Source organism: Denticeps clupeoides, chromosome 5 (genome assembly GCF_900700375.1).
Source record: "Denticeps clupeoides chromosome 5, fDenClu1.1, whole genome shotgun sequence".
In the NCBI taxonomy this organism is placed as follows: Eukaryota; Metazoa; Chordata; class Actinopteri; order Clupeiformes; family Denticipitidae; genus Denticeps; species Denticeps clupeoides.
Genome location: NC_041711.1, coordinates 14,234,600 through 14,256,774, shown reverse-complemented (window position 1 = coordinate 14,256,774; position 22,175 = coordinate 14,234,600). Strand labels below are relative to the sequence as shown.

Below are 22,175 nucleotides of genomic sequence, written 5' to 3'. Positions count from 1 at the left end.
TTTTAGTTTGCTTCAGAAAAAACTGCATAAGAAACTCCCCTGAATAAACAATAAATTCCCCTCCTCCTCTTTAACAGAGCCACATTCAAACACAATAACCAGTCAGTGTGTAACAGTGGAAGGACAATTTATTGCAGTTTCAAATAAAACACATACAAATATTTTATGCCAGATAAAGTTATGTGTTTTGAAAAAAATTGTCAGATCTATTACATTTTAATATTTAAATCAAACATGTAATATGGGTCAAATATAATTCGCACATACATATAATAAGTAAAACAATTTATGCTACAGTAATTAATTAGGCAAAAGCAATTTAATTCAAATAATTTAATAAAAAGTCAACATGGAACTATGTACAGTTTTAAAAAGATCAATTGAACATACAGCAAAAAATATAAATAAAAGTATAAAAAAGGGCATTTCAACACAATGAAATAAAAATAAAATAATGAAAACACTTTAGACAATGCACACAACACATTCCTATTCTTTGTCCACTGCTGGAGAGTTGACGCATCCCTGATGGAACCACTTGTTGCAACTATTGCAGGCAATCTGAACATTAAAAAAGAAAAAAAAACATGTTCCTTTTTCATTATGTGTTTTAAGCAACAACATATCTGGAAATACCATTCATGTTAAATTTAATATAATTACCCATTGTAGGTCATCTGTTTCCACAAACCCACATTGACAGCAAAGCTTATTCAGGATGTCTAAACACAGACAAATTCACATCAACATCTCGACATATTTCTATTGCTTCAATGTCCTCAGCAAAATATTTCAACATGAAGCTAATTACAATCCAGAACAGTTTCAGCTCTCACCTTGTTTACGGCTCTTCTTCTTGTGCCAGTGGTGGGACGCACCGAGTATGCACTCAGCAAACTGATGCAAAAGAAAACAGGACCGTAGACAGAAGAGGTGAACATCCTGCAACACACAGCCAGAAACAAAATCAGACCTGATCAGAAACATCACAGCAGAAAGAGTTTGGGGCAGGACATGACAGGGCATTACCTGTTCGTTTTAGTCAGCAGGCCAAATGCCACCCCATGTTGTTCTGGTGAGTGGCTCTCAGTCCCAATCTGCCTCTCCTCCTCCTCCTCCTGGTCCGCGGGAATGACCGTCTGCATGGTTTCTTAGAAAGGATGGCAGAAAACGATTTTAACCGAAAACGAATCACCTCCGGGCCATCCTATACAAATCACAAACATATATACACATGAGGTCTGGAAAAGGACTCACCGGTGGAGAACACCAGAGAGCTCGCTTCATCTGTGTATGTCGCTGAAGCTGACTGCTGCTCCCAAGTCACCTGTAGAAAGAAATGAGAGAACATTACACTCCAATTTATTGGAGTTGGAGGACCAGGGCAATACTCACCGATTTTCACTTCACCCTGCCTGGTAACCATGATGTTGTTGCTGTGGATCACCTCCATTCGGTGGAAATAAGGTAGGGAGTGCACCACGGATGAGAGGAGAAAGGGGGGAGAAGTGGAACGTGCACTGTAAACCCGAACAGTACTACTAACTTTTATCCATTACGTTAAGGATAATGACACAAAGTTAGCAATACATTGGAAAAATAGTTAATAATAAGAGTTGTGAAAACTCGGGATGGTCGAGACACCGGCAAGCTGGCATTAACATTTACATATTTTTGGCCTTGTAGGCTAAAGTGGATGCAGAGTCTGTGAATGTGGTAAGTATCCTTTTTTCGTTTACTTTAGATATTTTTAACAGCTTCACACGTAACCCTGCATTGAATTGGTTCTTCGTGCCCTAGCAGTGTACTTACGTGAAGATGACCCACAGTTTTTTAAGACATGGAATGTAAGTACTCGGTGCACTCACCAAACAGGATCAGTTTTTGTGATTATCAGGGTTTTTTTTAATCTTAGCTTCATTAACAAATTACCATAACCACATATATTCAACTTTTTTTCTCTACTGTTGCAAATTCTCCATGTATGTTCTTGTCTAGTTTTTAAATTTGGGCCAATTCAGTGTAAACTGAAAAGGCCTACCTGGTTAAGTATGATACTATATTAAAGTGATAGTTAACCAAAAATGATCTGATGATGTAATTCATTACTAGACATGTTTACAGTTGGACACTCTTTGTGCATTCCAGGTGGAGGATTCAGATGAGCCAGACATCACCTAGTTCCTGCTAAGTAGTTTTGTAAGCGTATGTTGTAGAAAATGTAGTTTTTATATTTGGTATGTTGTCTTCTGCACCAAATCTACCTCAGTTGCACTTCTACAACAAAAACTTTTTGCAATCAGATTGTATTTTTTTATTCTAAGGTTTTTTACAAGTGTATGTTGTTAAACATGTGGTTTAAACATTTGGTAGGTTGTTACTTTAATATTGTCACTTCCTCTGTTTATCTCAATTTGTTTTATAAGCTAAACATGTAGTTTACAGCAGTTTTACATTTAGTAGGTTGTCTTCTGCACCAGATCTACCCCAGTTGCACTCTTACAACAGAAACTTGATATTTGTAATCAGATTTAGTTTATTTTAAGGTTGTTTACAAGTGTCTATTGTTTAACATGTAGTTTAAACATTTGGTAAGTTGTTAGACCTACCTCAGTTGCACTTTACACAATGAAACATTGTACAGTTTAAAGCATTTAAATGTTTACATTTACATTTTTTACAATCTATCTCTGTTGCATATTTCATGCAACAAATACTTGGTTTTGAAATCAGGTATGTATTATTTTTTGTGTTTTGACTTATTCATTTATTGTTTTATTTCCTATAAATTATCATTTTAACATTTCTTTTTGAAGGAGCTTTATTTATTTTATTTATTTTGATTTGCCGTCTTGCAAAATAATGGCAATGGATGTAAAGTACTCGGTGCACTCACCAAACAGGATCAGTTTTGTGCTTATCAGGATTTTTTTAATCTTAGCTTCATTAACAAATTACCATAACCACATATATTCAACTTTTTTTCTCTACTGTTGCAAATTCTCCATGTATGTTCTTGTCTAGTTTTTAAATTTGGGCCAATTCAGTGTAAACTGAAAAGGCCTACCTGGTTAAGTATGATACTATATTAAAGTGATAGTTAACCAAAAAATTCTGATGATGTAATTCATTACTAGACATGTTTACAGTTGGACACTCTTTGTGCATTCCAGGTGGAGGATTCAGATGAGCCAGACATCACCTAGTTTCTGCTAAGTAGTTTTGTAAGTGTATGTTGTAGAAAATGTAGCTTTTATATTTGGTATGTTGTCTTCTGCACCAAATCTACCTCAGTTGCACTTCTACAACAAAAACTTTTTGCAATCAGATTGTGTTTTTTTATTCTAAGGTTTTTTACAAGTGTATGTTGTTAAACATGTGGTTTAAACATTTGGTAGGTTGTTACTTTAATATTGTCACTTCCTCTGTTTATCTCAATTTGTTTTATAAGCTAAACATGTAGTTTACAGCAGTTTTACATTTAGTAGGTTGTCTTCTGCACCAGATCTACCCCAGTTGCACTCTTACAACAGAAACTTGATATTTGTAATCAGATTTAGTTTATTTTAAGGTTGTTTACAAGTGTCTATTGTTTAACATGTAGTTTAAACATTTGGTAAGTTGTTAGACCTACCTCAGTTGCACTTTACACAATGAAACATTGTACAGTTTAAAGCATTTAAATGTTTACATTTACATTTTTTACAATCTATCTCTGTTGCATATTTCATGCAACAAATACTTGGTTTTGAAATCAGGTATGTATTATTTTTTGTGTTTTGACTTATTCATTTATTGTTTTTATTTCCTATAAATTATCATTTTAACATTTCTTTTGAAGGAGCTTTATTTATTTTATTTTATTTTATTTTATTTTATTTATTTTGATTTGCCGTCTTGCAAAATAATGGCAATGGATGTAAAGTACTCGGTGCACTCACCAAACAGGATCAGTTTTAGTGCTTATCAGGGTTTTTTTTTAATCTTAGCTTCATTATCAAATTACCATAACAACATATATTCAACTTTTTTTCTCTACTGTTGCAAATTCTCTATGCATGTTCTTGTCTAGTTTTTAAATTTGGGCCAATTCAGTGTAAACTGAAAAGGCCTACCTGGTTAAGTATGATACTATATTAAAGTGATAGTTAACCAAAAAATTCTGATGATGTAATTCATTACTAGACATGTTTACAGTTGGACACTCTTTGTGCATTCCAGGTGGAGGATTCAGATGAGCCAGACATCACCTAGTTCCTGCTAAGTAGTTTTGTAAGCGTATGTTGTAGAAAATGTAGCTTTTATATTTGGTATGTTGTCTTCTGCACCAAATCTACCTCAGTTGCACTTCTACAACAAAAACTTTTTGCAATCAGATTGTATTTTTTTATTCTAAGGTTTTTTACAAGTGTATGTTGTTAAACATGTGGTTTAAACATTTGGTAGGTTGTTACTTTAATATTGTCACTTCCTCTGTTATCTCAATTTGTTTTATAAGCTAAACATGTAGTTTACAGCAGTTTTACATTTAGTAGGTTGTCTTCTGCACCAGATCTACCCCAGTTGCACTCTTACAACAGAAACTTGATATTTGTAATCAGATTTAGTTTATTTAAGGTTGTTTACAAGTGTCTATTGTTTAACATGTAGTTTAAACATTTGGTAAGTTGTTAGACCTACCTCAGTTGCACTTTACACAATGAAACATTGTACAGTTTAAAGCATTTAAATGTTTACATTTACATTTTTTACAATCTATCTCTGTTGCATATTTCATGCAACAAATACTTGGTTTTGAAATCAGGTATGTATTATTTTTCGTGTTTTGACTTATTCATTTATGTTTTTATTTCCTATAAATTATAATTTTAACATTTCTTTTTGAAGGAGCTTTATTTATTTTATTTTATTTATTTTGATTTGCCGTCTTGCAAAAAATTGTAATCACTGTTTTAACACTTTCCAACCTTTATTTTTAGTATTTTGAACTCAAATATGTGTCAGGCTATGAGTTATTCAAAATGAGTTTATTTCTTGAATAAAACTATTTATATAAGTGGTAATTAATTAAAAACAATAAGTATTGAAAACATAACTTTAGTGTATCATATGTACAGTTTTAAGTACACTGAACTTAAAATAAATAAAAAAGGAAAGAAAAATATTTAAGTTTAGTGTCATTGTAATTTTAAAGTATGTTTACTTAAAAAAATCTTAGGTAATCAGTTTCCACAAAAGTTTTGAGTACTCTTAACTTATCGGGTTTTACAGTGTGGTAAAGGAATTCTGCTGTCTGTCGAGAGGTTTGCTTTCGAGGTTGAACCGGATGTGTTTTGGCTTTGGGGGCGTTTTTCTCCCCAGTTAACCTGCCTCCGAGTGTATTCTACAATACTATTACTATTAACTGCTAAAACTATAGGATTCGATAGGATTACTACTATTAATATTAATTAAAAGGTTGTTTACAAGTGTCTATTGTTTAACATGTAGTTTAAACATTTGGTAAGTTGTTAGACCTACCTCAGTTGCACTTTACACAATGAGTACACTTAACTTATCGGGAGGTCCTCCTCCTCCTCCTCCTCGGCCCCGCGACCTCCTCCACGTCCCGGAGGTAGCGCTCCACGCGAGACCTCTCCAGGGACGCGGAGCCGCTGCAGTAGAGGCCGGAGAAGGCGGGCTCCGTGACCGGCCTTGTTGAGCACCTTGGTGCTCCTTGGTGGAGATGTTGAGCGCCGCCACCTTCTCCACCTGCCGGTGGAAGCTGCGCTCGGTGATCTTGTTCAGCGCCGTGCGGAGGTGGAGCAGCAGCCGCCGCGTTCCACTAACCAGGCCGCGCGTCGCCCATCATCCTTCTCGGCCTCCAGGGCTCTTCAGCCCGGTGGAGCCCGAATTCGTCTCGGGGCCGAGCGCTCATGGTGCTGAAAAAGTCCAAGCGTTTAATACACAAAAACACTACAATAATTCTCAACAACAAATTCAGAGAATCTAACGGGGTCAATAAAATCAACAATTAAATATAGAAAGTAGCAGTAGAGTTGAAAAAGTCGTGATAATCGCTGAAAATCGCTTTTGGGGTCTTGAAAGCACGCAGCCGCAAGCAGTCAAGTAGTTTGCAAGTAACTAACTGTTTCTAGCACGTCTATTTTAAAACAAGAGCTCCTCGGCCAATCAGGACGCTGTGTTTTATTGACAGTTGTCATGGTAACCCGACACGTCTGAAACACGTTGGCGGTGTTGTTTTTAATCAAATGATTGTCCATCTAGCATCCTCAGGCCACTTTTTACTCAACTTTTAAATTAGAACTTGTGCTTTTGCGCCCTCTGCTGACACAGTTTTGTCATGACAGCAGTTTAATAAAACCAGGCGCTGAGGTCATATATACACTACGCACAATAAATTAGGGACATTGTTATTTCATGAATGCTTTTCCTATTTGATCTGAATTTTAATGAAAGAATTAAAAGTTCCCTTTGATATTACTAATAATGTATGAGATGAATTATGATGGGTTCTATGATTTCTCTGAGGTAAGAATGTGCAGAGGCTGAGCCATGTACAATAATCAAATTGTCACCTAGTTTTGAACAAACTTTTGGTATTTAAAAATAAAATTATTAATAAACCATGCTGATGTCCCAGCCGTATTATGCACAATTATGAATGTGTTACACTGCACAGTTCATTCTGTCAAACACTCCAAAATGTCTGTGGGTAAAATTTTGTACCATCTGAGATATGCATCCCCCCCTGAATTATTATTCAGAGTACAATAATTGACAAGTTTATAACTCAGTTTCATTATAAAAATACAGAATATGGGGTATGCATATAACGACAAGCAGAAATTCATACCTGCTAGATTTGCATCTGCAGTATTTTAGGCAATGTGGCTGATAAAGTGCTGAAATCATCCCTCATAGGACAGAGTGGACTGCCAGACAAACAGAAAACAAAGAATGACACAAAGGTGCACAACTAGTGGCCTGCACGCAACATTGATTCCATTGGTGAAAAATAGACAATGACAGCTTGATGACGATTGTCTCATGCTCCTCACTAGCCTCATGATGTGTTTCTGAGGGCAATGCGTTCCACTCTTCCCACAAGAGCTAAACGCAGTTCTGCCGGGTCACGTGGGGGTGGGGTACGATCATTCAGTCTCTGCTTCAACTGGTCCCAGACGTGCTCTATGGGGTTCAGGTCAGGTGACATTGATGGCCATACCATATGAGGCACTCCAACTGCCTGAATTCTGCCACGATGTGGTGGAGCATTATCATCCATTAATAGAAAGTTGGGCAGAATTGGGGATGTTGATGGGTTCTATGATGTCTCTGAGGTAAGAATGTGCAGGGACTGAGCCATGTACAATAACCAAATCGGTTTTGCGCTGACTGGTGATGCCTGCCCAGATTGTTGCTCCTCGTCGCTTGACCTCAGTGTATCGCTCACCTCGCATTCTCCAGCAACGCTGACACGACACTAATCAGTGAACAGGACGGTGGACCACTGCTGCATTGTTCAGACCACATGGCCTTGTGTCCACTGCAAATGTTCACTGCAGCGTCTTGGTGTCAGTGGAGTCTCCTGCAACGGTCGTCTGGCATTCAAGCCAAAGCGGTGCAGTGGGTTGCGAATGGTTTGTCTGGAAAGCCTAGTAACCCCGCATCTCATAAACGGGCCTGCAGCTGTGTGGCAGTTGCATGATGATGTCTGAGTATGTAGGTCCTTAGGTAATGGTCATCATTCCAGTCTGTCACTTGTGGGGCTCCACTGCTGGGTCTGTCAGGCACACCTGTACACAATGAGACCATTACATGGAAAACACAAAATGTGTTTGTCTATCAACATAATTGCCTCCCCTATCCCAAAAATGTCCAAAAGTGAAACAAACATCGTATAAATGACATCCGTATAAAAGTCTCTCACAATATCCCTAACTTATTGTGAGTAGTGTATATATCAACACTGGGAACAGATCATTCTCCTGTTTCATCTTGGTCTTTTAAAGTTGAATGTTTACATCGTTCCATGTGTAATTGTACTCTCTTGAGCATGAAAAATGAATTATATTGTCTTCACATATGCTGTTGTGAATTGTAATTGTGAACATCACTTCAAGGTGACTTGAAAAAAAACTGCAGAAGAAACTCCCTGAATAAACAATAAATTCCCCTCCTCCTCTTTAACAGAGCCACATTCAAACACAATAACCAGTCAGTGTGTAACAGTGGAAGGACAATTTATTGCAGTTTCAAATAAAACACATAAAAACATTTTATGCCAGATAAAGTTATGTGTTTTATTACAATGAAAAAGATGCTAAATAATTGTCAGATTTATTACATTTTAATATTTAAATCAAACATGTAATATGGGTCAAATATAATTCGCACATACATATAATAAGTAAAACAATTTATGCTACAGTAATTAATTAGGCAAAAGCAATTTAATTCAAATAATTTAATGAAAAGTCAACATGGAACTATGTACAGTTTTAATAAGATCAATTGAACATACAACAAAAATTAAAGTAAAAAGGGGCGTTTCAACAGAATGAAATAAAAATAAAATAATGAAAACACTTTAGACAATGCACACAAGACATTGCTATTCTTTGTCCACTGCTGGAGAGTTGACGCATCCCTGCTGGAACCACTTGTTGCAAACTATTGCAAAAAAAACATGTTCATTTTTTAAATGTTTACATGTTCCTTTTTCATTATGTGTTTTAAGCAACAACATATCTGGAAATACCATTCATGTTAAATTTAATATAATTACCCATTGTAGGTCATCTGTTTTCTGCAAACCCACGTTGACAGCAAAGCTTATTCAGGATGTCTAAACACAGACAAATTCACATCAACATCTCGACATATTTCTATTGCTTCAATGTCCTCAGCAAAATATTTCAACATGAAGCTAATTACAATCCAGAACAGTTTCAGCTCTCACCTTGTTTACGGCTCTTCTTCTTGTGCAGTGGTGGGACGCACCGAGTATGCACTCAGCAAACTGATGCAAAGAAAACAGGACCGTAGACCAGAAGAGGTGAACATCCTGCAACACACAGCCAGAAACAAAATCAGACATGATCAGAAACATCACAGCAGAAAGAGTTTGGGGCAGGACATGACAGGGCATTACCTGTTCGTTTTAGTCAGCAGGCCAAATGCCACCCCATGTTGTTCTGGTGAGTGGCTCTCAGTCCCAATCTGCCTCTCCTCCTCCTCCTCCTGGTCCGCGGGCATGACCGTCTGCCTGGTTTTTCTTAGAAAGGATGGCAGAAACGATTTAACCGAAAACGAATCACCTCCGGGCATCCTATACAAATCACAAACATATATACACATGAGGTCTGGAAAAGGACTCACCGGTGGAGAACACCAGAGAGCTCGCTTCTTCTGTGTATGTCGCTGAAGCTGACTGCTGCTCCCAAGTCACCTGTAGAAAGAAATGAGAGAACATTACACCGGGGCACCAGGGCAATACACACCGATTTTTAAATCAGAACTTTTAAATTAGAAAAAACAGGCGCTGAGGTCATGACGGAAATATATACACTACGCACAATAAGTTAGGGACATTGTTATTTACATAAATGCTTTTCCTATTTGCTCTGAATTTTAATGAAATAATTAAAAGTTCCCTTTGATATTACTAATAATGTATGAGATGAATGATGATGGGTTCTATGATGTCTCTTGAGGTAAGAAAGTGCAGTGACTGAGCCATGTACAATAACCAAATTGCCACTTTAGTTTTGAGCAAACTTTTGGTATTTAAAATAAATAAATAAATAAATAAATAAGTCCATATTGAGAAGGCCAGAACTGATGGTCAAAATGATGATTTATTGAAGCCGTCCGTGGTCATCAACCAATGTAAGAGCTAAGCAAGAGCAGATACCAATAATTACGATCACATACCTTGTCATGCATAGCACCTTACGTTAGTATATTTCTTCCCTTAGCATAACTAATCAAGTCTTTCTTACAAACATTGCTCAAATATACTTTAGTCATAGTTACGAACCTTGTTCCCTTATCAACTGATGCTAGATTTGTTGCTTTTAACTCTTCGGTTGTCCTTTTCTCTGCGTTGCCACTGAGCCTTTCCTGCTTTACTTCGCGCCTTGTGTCTTACATCAAGCTCAGTACCGTTACCGTACTTCCGCTCACAAAGGGGTTATCAAAATATGAGCGGGGTAACATTACATTAATGTAAATCTTACTTTTTTGGTCTTTACACTCCCATCAAATTATTTTCTGTTGAACATATGAAACACAAATAATTAAAAAAACTTTGTCACAACAAGAATAACATAGTAAACATGCTAACACTGTAACTTGAGATATGTCCATATACTCAAGCATCAGGAATTTACATTCCACTATCTTCCAGCAGCCGAACTAACTTCTGTCCATCTGTATCTTCTACAGTGTCCAAGATTCGGCCAAGCTTCCACCTGGGATCAGGGTTGCATTTCATCTTGTCCATTACTATGTCGCCTATTTGCATGTTCCCTTTAGGGGTGTTCCATTTTTGTCTGATCATAATGTTTGAAGGTACCATCGTTCCCATACTCCACCTGCGTGACTAGCATGAGGTGTGTTTAGGATGAAGTCACATTGTTTTTCTGCAAGGAAGGTTGTCAGTCTGTCAGTGTCCATTTCACTTCGTACTGTGTTCAGCTCATTTTTGGAACCTATGAAGTTGGTACCCTGATCACATTTATTTGTCTGACTGAGCCTCTTATGGCAATGAACGAGTCCATTTATAAAAGTGTCTGTTGACAGATCCTCTAACTTTTCATGTGAATAGAAGCATGTGAAAAGGAGGTCGGACCTTTTGTGTTCTTTCCATGCTTGTTTGGTCAGGAACGGCCCCAAAAAACGTCCATACCACAGTATGTGAAGGGTGGAGAGTGTTCAATTCTCATCTGCGGGTAGATCTCTCATTTTTTGTCCTTCCACAGGTCTCCTTTGTCTACGACAAAAAACACACTGGCGAATATAGGATGCAACCTTTTGGCTTAACCTTGGAATCCAATACCCACTGGATCATATCTCATTCATCGTGAAGCCTTTTCCTTGATGACTGACCCTTTCGTGGCATTGGGCAATTATCAGTTTTGTGATGTGATGTTCTCTGGGAATGATGGTTGGATGTTTCGAATGAAATTTGGGAGGGATGAATGCCGTAGTCTTCCTCCCACCTTAAGCACAATATCTTTGTCCAAGAAAACATCCAAGTTGTGTATTTTGTTGTTCTTTGATAGTTGTTTGCCTTTGTTTAGTGTATCTATTTCATTTTGATATACTTGTCTTTGTAAATCTTTGATAATGACAGTTTCTGCATTTTGTCTTTCTGTCACAGTGGTGATCGTGTTTGATTTGTCTTTAAGCAGGTATCGTCTGAGACGTGCTACTGCACTGACTGCTCGGGACCAGGATGAGAACTTTCTGAGGCGGTCACTAAGGCTTGCATGTTCAGCAGTTTGTGTACTTAGTGTCTGCACCTTTTTCACTTCTGGGTCTCCTACTAGGAGTTCAATAGTTTCCTTTGGTGGGTGTTGTATTTCTCTTTCCCATAGGAATTTAGGGCCAGTAAGCCAATTGGATGAGAGTAGTTCATTTACAGACATGCCCCTGGAAGCCATGTCTGCTGGGTTTTTGGCAGTAGGCACATAAAACCATTGTTGTGGTGGGGTATTGTTGCGGATTTTCTGTACTCTATTAGCAACAAATGTATGAAAACGCCTCGCCTCATTATTTAGGTATCCTAGAGTGACTTTAGAGTCAGTCCAAAAGAACTCTTCGACATTGTCGTAAAGTAGTTCCTCTCTCAGCATGTTGCTCACGGTGACTGACACTGTGGCTGCGGTAAGTTCCAGCCTTGGGATTGTGGTGATTTTGTGGGTGAGACAGGTGCTTTGCCCATAATGAAGGTACAATGAACTTCCTTGTTTTTGTTTAAGAGTCTGAGATAAGAACATTGTCCATATCCTGTAGTGCTTGCGTCAGAAAAGTGATGTAATTCTCGTTTCACCACATCTCCACCACATTTGTAATTTTCTCAGATTGTGAAGATCTCCGTTCCAGCGCTCCCACCGTGGCCTGAGATGCTCTGGTATCGGGTCATCCCACTTCGTTCCTTGGCAGCACATTTCTTGGAGGATTCCTTTGTCGTTGAGCACGTAAGGAGCTATGAATCCAAGGGGATCGTATATTGCTGCAACTGTGGATAGGATGCCACGCCGGGTTGGTGGTTGGTCCGTTAGTGTGATGTTGAATGTGAAGCAATCTTCCTCCATATTCCAGTAAATGCCAAGTGCTCTTTCAGTCTGTGCTTCATTAAATGTCAAGTCCTGTAGCAGAGACCTAACCTCTGAGGTCGGAATACTATACAGAACGTTGATGTTGTTGGACACAAACTTGTGTAACCTTAATCCACCCTTTGTGCACAATTCACATGCTTCCTTTGAGACTGTCCCTGTAATACTGATTGTATGTCGCTCTGGATAAGGGCGTCTGATAAATGCCTGTAAATGTAAATGTAAATGTAATCCCTTTACGTGCGGCATAGCAAGCTTGCATGCATTTATGAAATCTGCAAGGTTCCTTAATCCATCAGCGTCTCTGGACTGCACCTTTGGCCAATTCGCTAGCTTCTCTCTAAATGCCTTTTATATCATGAATGGTTGACCGTATCTTGGTTTAGTTTATCTCAAGCATCTTTGTATGCCTCTTCATCGTTTCTGAAGAAAGTTCCTTCAAGACATTTGCGAGCCGACCCAGTTAAATATCTTTTTAAATACTACAGTTTATCTTTACCGCTGAGATACCCTTTCGTTCAATCAGGGACATGAATGTGGATTTCCGCTATAGAAGTTTATTGGATCACCACTAAACACTGTTGGTTCTGGTGTGGGAAGTTTGTTCATTTTTATGCTGTCTTGCACTTGCTTGTGCTAGCTCAGAGACATCCGAGTGAGCTGTTTGCACAGGAATGAAGGGGAGTGCTGGTGTGGCTGTTTGGGGGGTGAAGTTTGGGCTAACTGGTTCACCTTTTATTAACTGTTCATCCCCCGCCTGTGATAACTCTCTATCATATGCTTCTCACCTGGCTCGAGCTGCTTTTACTTCCTTCTACGCTCTTAAGCGTTCCAGCTCTGAATTTTGCGCCGCCATTTGTACTTTGTGCTCCTTCTCTAGAGCCTTTATCCTTTCTCTTTGTCTTTGTTCTTCTAATACAACCTCATATTCTGCCTCTTTTGCTGATAGTTTCTGCTGCTGCTTCGGCTCGCTTTGCGGTCAGCTGTGAAGCTGAGGATCGTGGCTGTGGTTTGATGCCGCGGTCGAGCCATATATGGAACATGGCATAGTCATGCTGTAAAAGTCCACATACACGAGTTCTTTCACACTCTGCATCAAAATCTCTATTCAACTCTACTTATTCTCTCCAGAATTATTCTAAAACTTCATGAGTTACTTTTTCACATGCATCAATCTTTCTCCTTATGTCAGATGTGGTGCCGTTTGGATTCTTATTTCTGAAAAGAACATCAATATATTGTCTCTCCTTTGTTCTATATGTCCTGCAAGTTCTGACATCTCTTTGTCTGTGATATCTGTCCTTAGCTTTTCTCTGTTTCTCATACTTGCATTTTCCATTGTTCATTGTTGTTAGTCTCCTTTCTTTTTGGCTTAATTCTTCCTTTCGGTATGTTATCATCCTTTCAGTTTGTACTTTAACTCTTTCAGAAACATCTTGGTTAAGTCGGACATGGTTTAAGCTTTATCTTGAAGCTCACTTCACATTTGTTCTTTGCATGTGATTGGATCTTTAATGTCTTGTTGTGAACTTGCAATGTGTTCATTTGTGACCGTTTGACTTAGTGATGCAGCTTGTACGTCTTCCATTTGAGCCCCTTTTGATCCATTTTGTCTTCTGACCAACTGCTGGACGTCGCGGGTATTACCTTAAACCACGTAGTGCAGCGGGAGGCAGCGGTCAAGCTCTTACTGTAGCATTCAGTCAATATTGAGAAGGCCAGAACTGATGGTCAAATGATGATTTATTGAAGCCGTCCGTGTCATCAACCAACGTATGAGCCTAAGCAAGAGCAGATACCAATAATTATGATCACATCCCTCGTCATGCATAGCACCTTACGTTAGTATATTTCTTTCCCTTAGCATAACTAATCAAGTCTTTTCTCACAAACATTACTGGTTGCTCAAATATACTTTAGTCATAGTTACAAACCTTGTTCCCTTATCAACTGATGCTAGATTTGTTGCTTTTAACTCTTTCGGTTGTCCTTTTCTCTGCGTTGCCACTGAGCCTTTCCTGCTTTACTTCACGCCTTCTGTCTTACATCCAGCTCAGTTCCGTTACCGTACTTCCGCTCACAAAGGGGTTATCAAAATATGAGCGGGTAACATTGCATTAATGTAAATCTTACTTTTTTGGTCTTTACAATGAATGTGTTACACTGCACAGTTCATTCTGTCAAACAGTACAAAATGTCTGCTGGTAAAATTTTGTACCATCTGAGATATGCATCTCAATTATTATTCAGAGTACAATAATAGACAAGTTTATAACTCAGTTTAATTATAAAATTATAGAATTATTGGGGCATGCATATAACGACAGGCAGAAATTCATACCTGCTATATTTGAATCTGCAGTATTTTAGGCAATGTGGCTGATAAAGTGCTGAAATCATCCCTCATAGGACAGAGTGGACTGCCAGACAAACAGAAAACAAAGAATGCACAAAGGTGCACAACTAGTGGCCTGCACGCAACATTGATTCCATTGGTGAAAAATAGACAATGACAGCTGATGACGATGTCTCATGCTCCTCACTAGCCTCATGATGTGTTTCTGAGGCAATGCGTTCCACTCTTCCGCAAGAGCTAAACACAGTTCTGCCGGGTCACGTGTGGGTGGGGTACGATCATTCAGTCTCTGCTTCAACTGGTCCCAGACGTGCTCTATGGGGTTCAGGTCAGGTGACATTGATGGCCATACCATATGAGGCACTCCAACTGCCTGAATTCTGCCACGATGTGGTGGAGCATTATCATCCATTAATAGAAAGTTGGGCAGAATTGGGGGATGATGGTGGGTTCTATGATGTGTCTGAGGTAAGAATGTGCAGTGACTGAGCCAAGTACAATAACCCAAATCGGTTTTGCGCTGACTGGTGATGCCTGCCCAGATTGTTGCTCCTCGTCGCTTGACCTCAGTGTATCGCTCACCTCGCATTCTCCAGCAACGCTGACACGACACTAATCAGTGAACAGGACGGGTAGACCACTGCTGCATTGTTCAGACCACATGGCCTTGTGTCCACTGCAATGTTCACTGCAGCGTCTTGGTGTCAGTGGAGTCTCCTGCAAACGGTCGTCTGGCATTCAAGCCAAAGCGGTGCAGTGGTTGCGAATGGTTTGTCTGGAAAGCCTAGTAACCCCGCATCTCATAAACGGGCCTGCAGCTGTGTGGCAGTTGCATAATGATGTCTGAGTATGTAGGTCCTTAGGTAATGGTCATTATTCCAGTCTGCCACTTGTGGGGCTCCGCTGCTGGGTCTGTCATGATCTCTGCCAGTAGTTCTGTGTCTTGATGCAAGTCTGCTGATGACACTTTGAGACACATAAAGTTCACGAGCAACATCTGACTGCCTGGTGATGCCTCTCATCCATTAAGTGACGTTGTGGTTTTATGGCTGTTTGAATGAATTACTGACAATACCAGCTTTTTATGACCACAGAATGTTGAATTTGATGCCACGTTGAGAAAGGTTGTCTCTTGGTATTGGCCCCAATATAAGGCACACCTCTACACAATGAGACCATTACGTGGAAAACACAAAATGTGTTTGTCTATCAAACCAACATAATTGCCTCCCTATCCCAAAAATGTCCAAAAGTGAAACAAACATCGTATAAATGACATCCACTAAGTCTCTCACAATATCCCTATCTTATTGTGAGTAGTGTATATATCAACACTGGGAACAGATCCTTCTCCTGTTTCATCTTGGTCTTATAAAGTTGAATGTTTACATCGTTCCATGCGTAATTTTAGTCTCTTGAGCATGAAAAATTAATTATATTGTCTTCACATATGCTGTTGTGAATTGTAATTGTGAACATCACTTCAAGGTGACTTGAAAAAAAACTGCAGAAGAAGAAACTCCCCTGAATAAACAATAAATTCCCCTCCTCCTCTTTAACAGAGCCACATTCAAAACACAATAACCAGTCAGTGTGTAACAGTGGAAGGACAATTTATTGCAGTTTCAAATAAAACACATACAAATATTTTATGCCAGATAAAGTTATGTGTTTTATAACAATGAAAAAAAATGCTAAATAATTGTCAGATCTATTACATTTTAATATTTAAATCAAACATGTAATATGGGTCAAATATAATTTGCACATACATATAATAAGTAAAACAATTTATGCTACAGTAATTAATTAGGCAAAAGCAATTTAATTCAAATAATTTAATAAAAAGGTCAACATGGAACTATGTACAGTTTTAATAAAATCAATTGAACATACAGCAAAAATATAAATAAAAGTATAAAAAAGGGCATTTCAACACAATGAAATAAAAATAAAATATGCACACAACGCATTGCTATTCTTTGTCCACTGCTGGAGAGTTGACGCATCCCTGATGGAACCACTTGTTGCAAACTATTGCAGGCAATCTGAACATTAAAAAATAAAAAAAACATGTTCATTTTTTTAAATATTTTACATGTTCCTTTTTCATTATGTGTTTTAAGCAACAACATATCTGGAAATACCATTCATGTTAAATTAAATTGTAAAATGACCCATTGTAGGTCATCTGTTTCCACAAACCCACGTTGACAGCAAAGCTTATCCAGGATGTCCTAAACACAGACAAATTTCACATCAACATCTCGACATATTTCTATTGCTTCAATGTCCTCAGCAAAATATTTCAACATGAAGGCTAATTACAATCCAGAACAGTTTCAGCTCTCACCTTGTTTACGGCTTTCTTCTTGTGCCAGTGGTGGGACGCACCGAGTATGCACTCAGCAAACTGATGCAAAAGAAACAGGACCGTAGACAGAAGAGGTGAACATCTGCAACACACAGCCAGAAACAAAATCAGACCTGATCAGAAACATCACAGCAGAAAGAGTTTGGGGCAGGACATGACAGGGCATTACCTGTTCGTTTTAGTCAGCAGGCCAAATGCCACCCCATGTTGTTCTGGTGAGTGGCTCTCAGTCCCCAATCTGCCTCTCCTCCTCCTCCTCCTGGTCCGCGGGAATGACCGTCTGCATGGTTTTCTTAGAAAGGATGGCAGAAAAACGATTTAACCGAAAACGAATCACCTCCGGGCCATCCTATACAAATCACAAACATATATACACATGAGGTCTGGAAAAGGACTCACCTGTGGAGAACACCAGAGAGCTCGCTTCATCTGTGTATGTCGCTGAAGCTGACTGCTGCTCCCAAGTCACCTGTAGAAAGAACTGAGAGAACATTACACTCCAATTTATTGGAGTTGGGAGGACCAGGGCAATACTCACCGATTTTCACTTCACCCTGCCCGGTAACCATGATGTTGTTGCTGTGGATCACCTCCATTCGGTGGAAATAAGGTAGGGAGTGCACCACGGATGAGAGGAGAAAGGGGGGAGAAGTGGAACGTGCACTGTAAACCCGAACAGTACTACTAACTTTTATCCATTACGTTAAGGATAATGACACAAAGTTAGCAATACATTGGAAAATAGTTAATAATAAGAGTTGTGAAAACTAGGGATGGTAGAGACACCGGCAAGCTGGCATTAACATTTACATATTTTTGGCCTTGTAGGCTAAAGTGGATGCAGAGTCTGTGAATGTGGTAAGTATCCTTTTTTCGTTTACTTTAGATATTTTTAACAGCTTCACACGTAACTCTGCATTGAATATTTATCTAATTTTGTACAGATCAAGTTAGCAACTGGATCTGGATGCCTGGAGGTGTCGGTCAACACAGGCCCTTCCAAACTTTCCAAAGGGACAAAACCAGGCCAGTTTGGAAGAAATGAGATTAGACATTCTACACGAAGTTGAGAAGAGTGAGAAAAACCTGTGGTGGATAGATAATCTAATGCAGATGACATTTTCCCTTCGTCGCCAAGAGATCGTACAAGAAAACCCATTGTTGAAAGACTTCCTGGTGAAATGGCCAGCACTTCAGATTGAGTCGCAGGTATACAAACACTAACAAACTAGTTGTCAGTGAGACTTGAACTATTGGAGTTTGTTGCTGTTTATTAGCATTTGGCATTTGTTGAAATTTATTGAATGTGTGAATTGGCTACTACTTAATCTTTCAAAGATTAATCTTTCTATCAAGATGATTGCATTGTATGTTTCTCTGAGGCTGTTTTGATGTCATTTATACATTTTGTGTATTTATGATTTTGTAGGTTTGTGCAGAGTTTCATCGCATCACAACACCAGTCTTCGAAACCACTTCTATGCCGAATTGGACAGGCATACACCACGACTATTTGCCTTGTACAGGCAAAAAGCGTCACATACTGGCAAGGTCTCGGAGTTGCTGCATGACATCCTCAGGATTTATGATCGTGAGGTGAGTTAAAGACTGTACAACTCTAGTATTGAACCCAGAATAACTTTGCTTGTTTGTTCATTGTTATTTTTGCTTGTCTTTCAAGGATATGCATGATATCAACATAAAGCGCACTGTGGTTCTTCGTGCCCTAGCAGTGTACTTACGTGAAGATGACCCACAGTTTTTTTAAGACATGGAATGTAAGTACTCGGTGCACTCACCAAACAGGATCAGTTTTTGTGCTTATCAGGGTTTTTTTAATCTTAGCTTCATTAACAAATTACCATAACAACATATATTCAACTTTTTTTCTCTACTGTTGCAAATTCTCTATGCATGTTCTTGTCTAGTTTTTAAATTTGGGCCAATTCAGTGTAAACTGAAAAGGCCTACCTGGTTAAGTATGATACTATATTAAAGTGATAGTTAACCAAAAATGATCTGATGATGTAATTCATTACTAGACATGTTTACAGTTGGACACTCTTTGTGCATTCCAGGTGGAGGATTCAGATGAGCCAGACATCACCTAGTTCCTGCTAAGTAGTTTTGTAAGCGTATGTTGTAGAAAATGTAGTTTTTATATTTGGTATGTTGTCTTCTGCACCAAATCTACCTCAGTTGCACTTCTACAACAAAAACTTTTTGCAATCAGATTGTATTTTTTTATTCTAAGGTTTTTTTACAAGTGTATGTTGTTAAACATGTAGTTTAAACATTTGGTAGGTTGTTACTTTAATATTGTCACTTCCTCTGTTTATCTCAATTTGTTTTATAAGCTAAACATGTAGTTTACAGCAGTTTTACATTTAGTAGGTTGTCTTCTGCACCAGATCTACCCCAGTTGCACTCTTACAACAGAAACTTGATATTTGTAATCAGATTTAGTTTATTTTAAGGTTGTTTACAAGTGTCTATTGTTTAACATGTAGTTTAAACATTTGGAAAGTTGTTAGACCTACCTCAGTTGCACTTTACACAATGAAACATTGTGTAGTTTAAAGCATTTAAATGTTTACATTTACATTTTTTACAATCTATCTCTGTTGCATATTTCATGCAACAAATACTTGGTTTTGAAATCAGGTATGTATTATTTTTTGTGTTTTGACTTATTTTTTATTGTTTTTATTTCCTATAAATTATATTTTTAACATTTCTTTTTGAAGGAGCTTTATTTATTTTATTTTATATTTATTTTATTTTTATTATTTTGATTTGCCGTCTTGCAAATAATGGCAATGGATGTAAAGTACTCGGTGCACTCACCAAACAGGATCAGCTTTAGTGCTTATCAGGGTTTTTTTTTTAATCTTAGCTTCATTATCAAATTACCATAACAACATATATTCAACTTTTTTTCTCTTCTGTTGCAAATTCTCTATGCATGTTCTTGTTCTAGTTTTTAAATTTGGGCCCAATTCAGTGTAAACTGAAAAGGCCTACCTGGTTAAGTATGATACTATATTAAAGTGATAGTTAACCAAAAATTCTGATGATGTAATTCATTACTAGACATGTTTTACAGTTGGACACTCTTTGTGCATTCCAGGTGGAGGATTCAGATGAGCCAGACATCACCTAGTTCCTGCTAAGTAGTTTTGTAAGCGTATGTGTAGAAAATGTAGCTTTTATATTGGTATGTTGTCTTCTGCACCAAATCTACCTCAGTTGCACTTCTACAACAAAACTTTTTGCAATCAGATTGTATTTTTTTATTCTAAGGTTTTTTACAAGTGTATGTTGTTAACATGTGGTTTAACATTTGGTAGGTTGTTACTTTAATATTGTCCACTTCCTCTGTTTATCTCAATTTGTTTTAGAAGCTAAACATGTAGTTTACAAGCAGTTTTACATTTAGTAGGTTGTCTTCTGCACCAGATCTACCCCAGTTGCACTCTTACAACAGAAACTTGATATTTGTAATCAGATTTAGTTTATTTTAAGGTTGTTTACAAGTGTCTATTGTTTAACATGTAGTTTAAACATTTGGTAAGTTGTTAGACCTACCTCAGTTGCACTAACCCTCCATTAACCCTCCTGTTATGTTTCGTTTCTTAGGAACACCAATAATGTTCCTGGGTCAATTTGACCCGGGACATGTTTACTTATCCAAAAGTGTCAGAAACCAAAAAATCCCTATAAACATCGTTTATATTTCATTATTAACTCCATTACTAACCATTTCAATCAATATTTGGTGTAATCGTGTTTTTTTTTACCTCTCACAGATCATGGTTCACTGAGGATAATTCACTGTTTTTCATAAAAACTGCATTTTTAAACTTTTTAAATGTATGTTGGAAATACCTACATATAAAACAAAAGTTTTACATGACATTGATATTTTTATGCATGTTTAATGCATAGCTGGTGTTTGCATCACATGCTGCCCAGATTTTTATGCCATATTTGGCTGGTTTGGAAGGCATATATTGCCTAAAAGGGCAGCGACCTCTGAATGCCACTAGCCTTTCATCCACAGTGACATTAGGGCCTGGGTTATAGAGTAGAGGAAGTTGCTCTACCCACTTGTCCCACACTGTCCTAACAGCTGCCAGCTTGTCTCTCTCCCCTCTGACAGTCCTTGTCTCTCGATTATCGAATCGGATTACTCTGGAGAAAATGTAAAAAGTCTCCAGAGACATTGTGGCACGAAATATAGCCCTGCTTGTCTCTGCATCCCACAGACTGGCTGTTGATTCATCCTTTGATTTGTAGACCCCAGCCAGGATGAGGACTCCCAAATATGCATGTATGCACTTCTCCCCCAAAACACGCCTGCCTTCTAAATTTGTCATTTCAAGAATGATTTTCTGTATTGAGTTGGTCATGACATTGGGTTAGGGTTGGAGTGGAGTGAGGGATTTCTTTAACTGTGACTCTGTGGCAGAGGCTGCTGTCTATATCCGTTTCATTGCAAAGTGCTGCGTTGCCTACTATGCTCCATCCTAAGTCCGTGCGAATAGCATAGGGCTCACCATCTTTTCCTAAGATTATTTGTTTAGGTGCAAGAGCCCTGGGACAGGTATAACCTATAAGGAGACCCACTTCACAACTGAGGAGTGAAGGGATCTCATCTACAATAGGCAGTAAATGACTCCTGCGTTACATCCTGATCCACAAAGACAGCATCGCTCTGAGTGTCTAATAATGCATAGTCCAATTTTAGGTGGTTGACAGCCATACTGGGACTATGTTGTCCCTGGCTGGTGGAACAACCTTCCCTCCTCCACAAGACTAGCCAAGACTATCACCACTTTTAAGAAGCAGGTGAAAACCCTCTTGTTCAAAAAGTAATACTGTCAAATTTAACACTTACACACACACATGCGTACACATTGCACAAAACAATACAAAAATGTTATAACCCTAGCACTTATCAATCTCTGAGCATGTTCTTCGCTGACAAGTTGAGCCTTATCAGGGCTCTTAGTTTGTAAACTCAATATTCTATAGAAATCGAATTGCTGGTGTCTTCCTATTGTAAGTCGCTTTGGATAAATGCGTCTGCTAAATA

The 22,175-nt window shown here is 38.3% G+C and overlaps 1 long non-coding RNA gene across 1 annotated transcript; it reads right to left on the bottom strand.

The window, feature by feature from the left end:
* Nucleotides 1-387: 387 nt before the first annotated feature.
* LOC114791320 (uncharacterized) lies at nucleotides 388-9,092 on the bottom strand. Its single transcript, XR_003749973.1, has 3 exons — nucleotides 8,966-9,092; nucleotides 664-722; nucleotides 388-561 (listed from the first exon to the last, which is right to left on the bottom strand). It is a non-coding gene; the product is annotated as an uncharacterized LOC114791320 (long non-coding RNA).
* Between the last annotated feature and the right edge of the window lie 13,083 nt (nucleotides 9,093-22,175).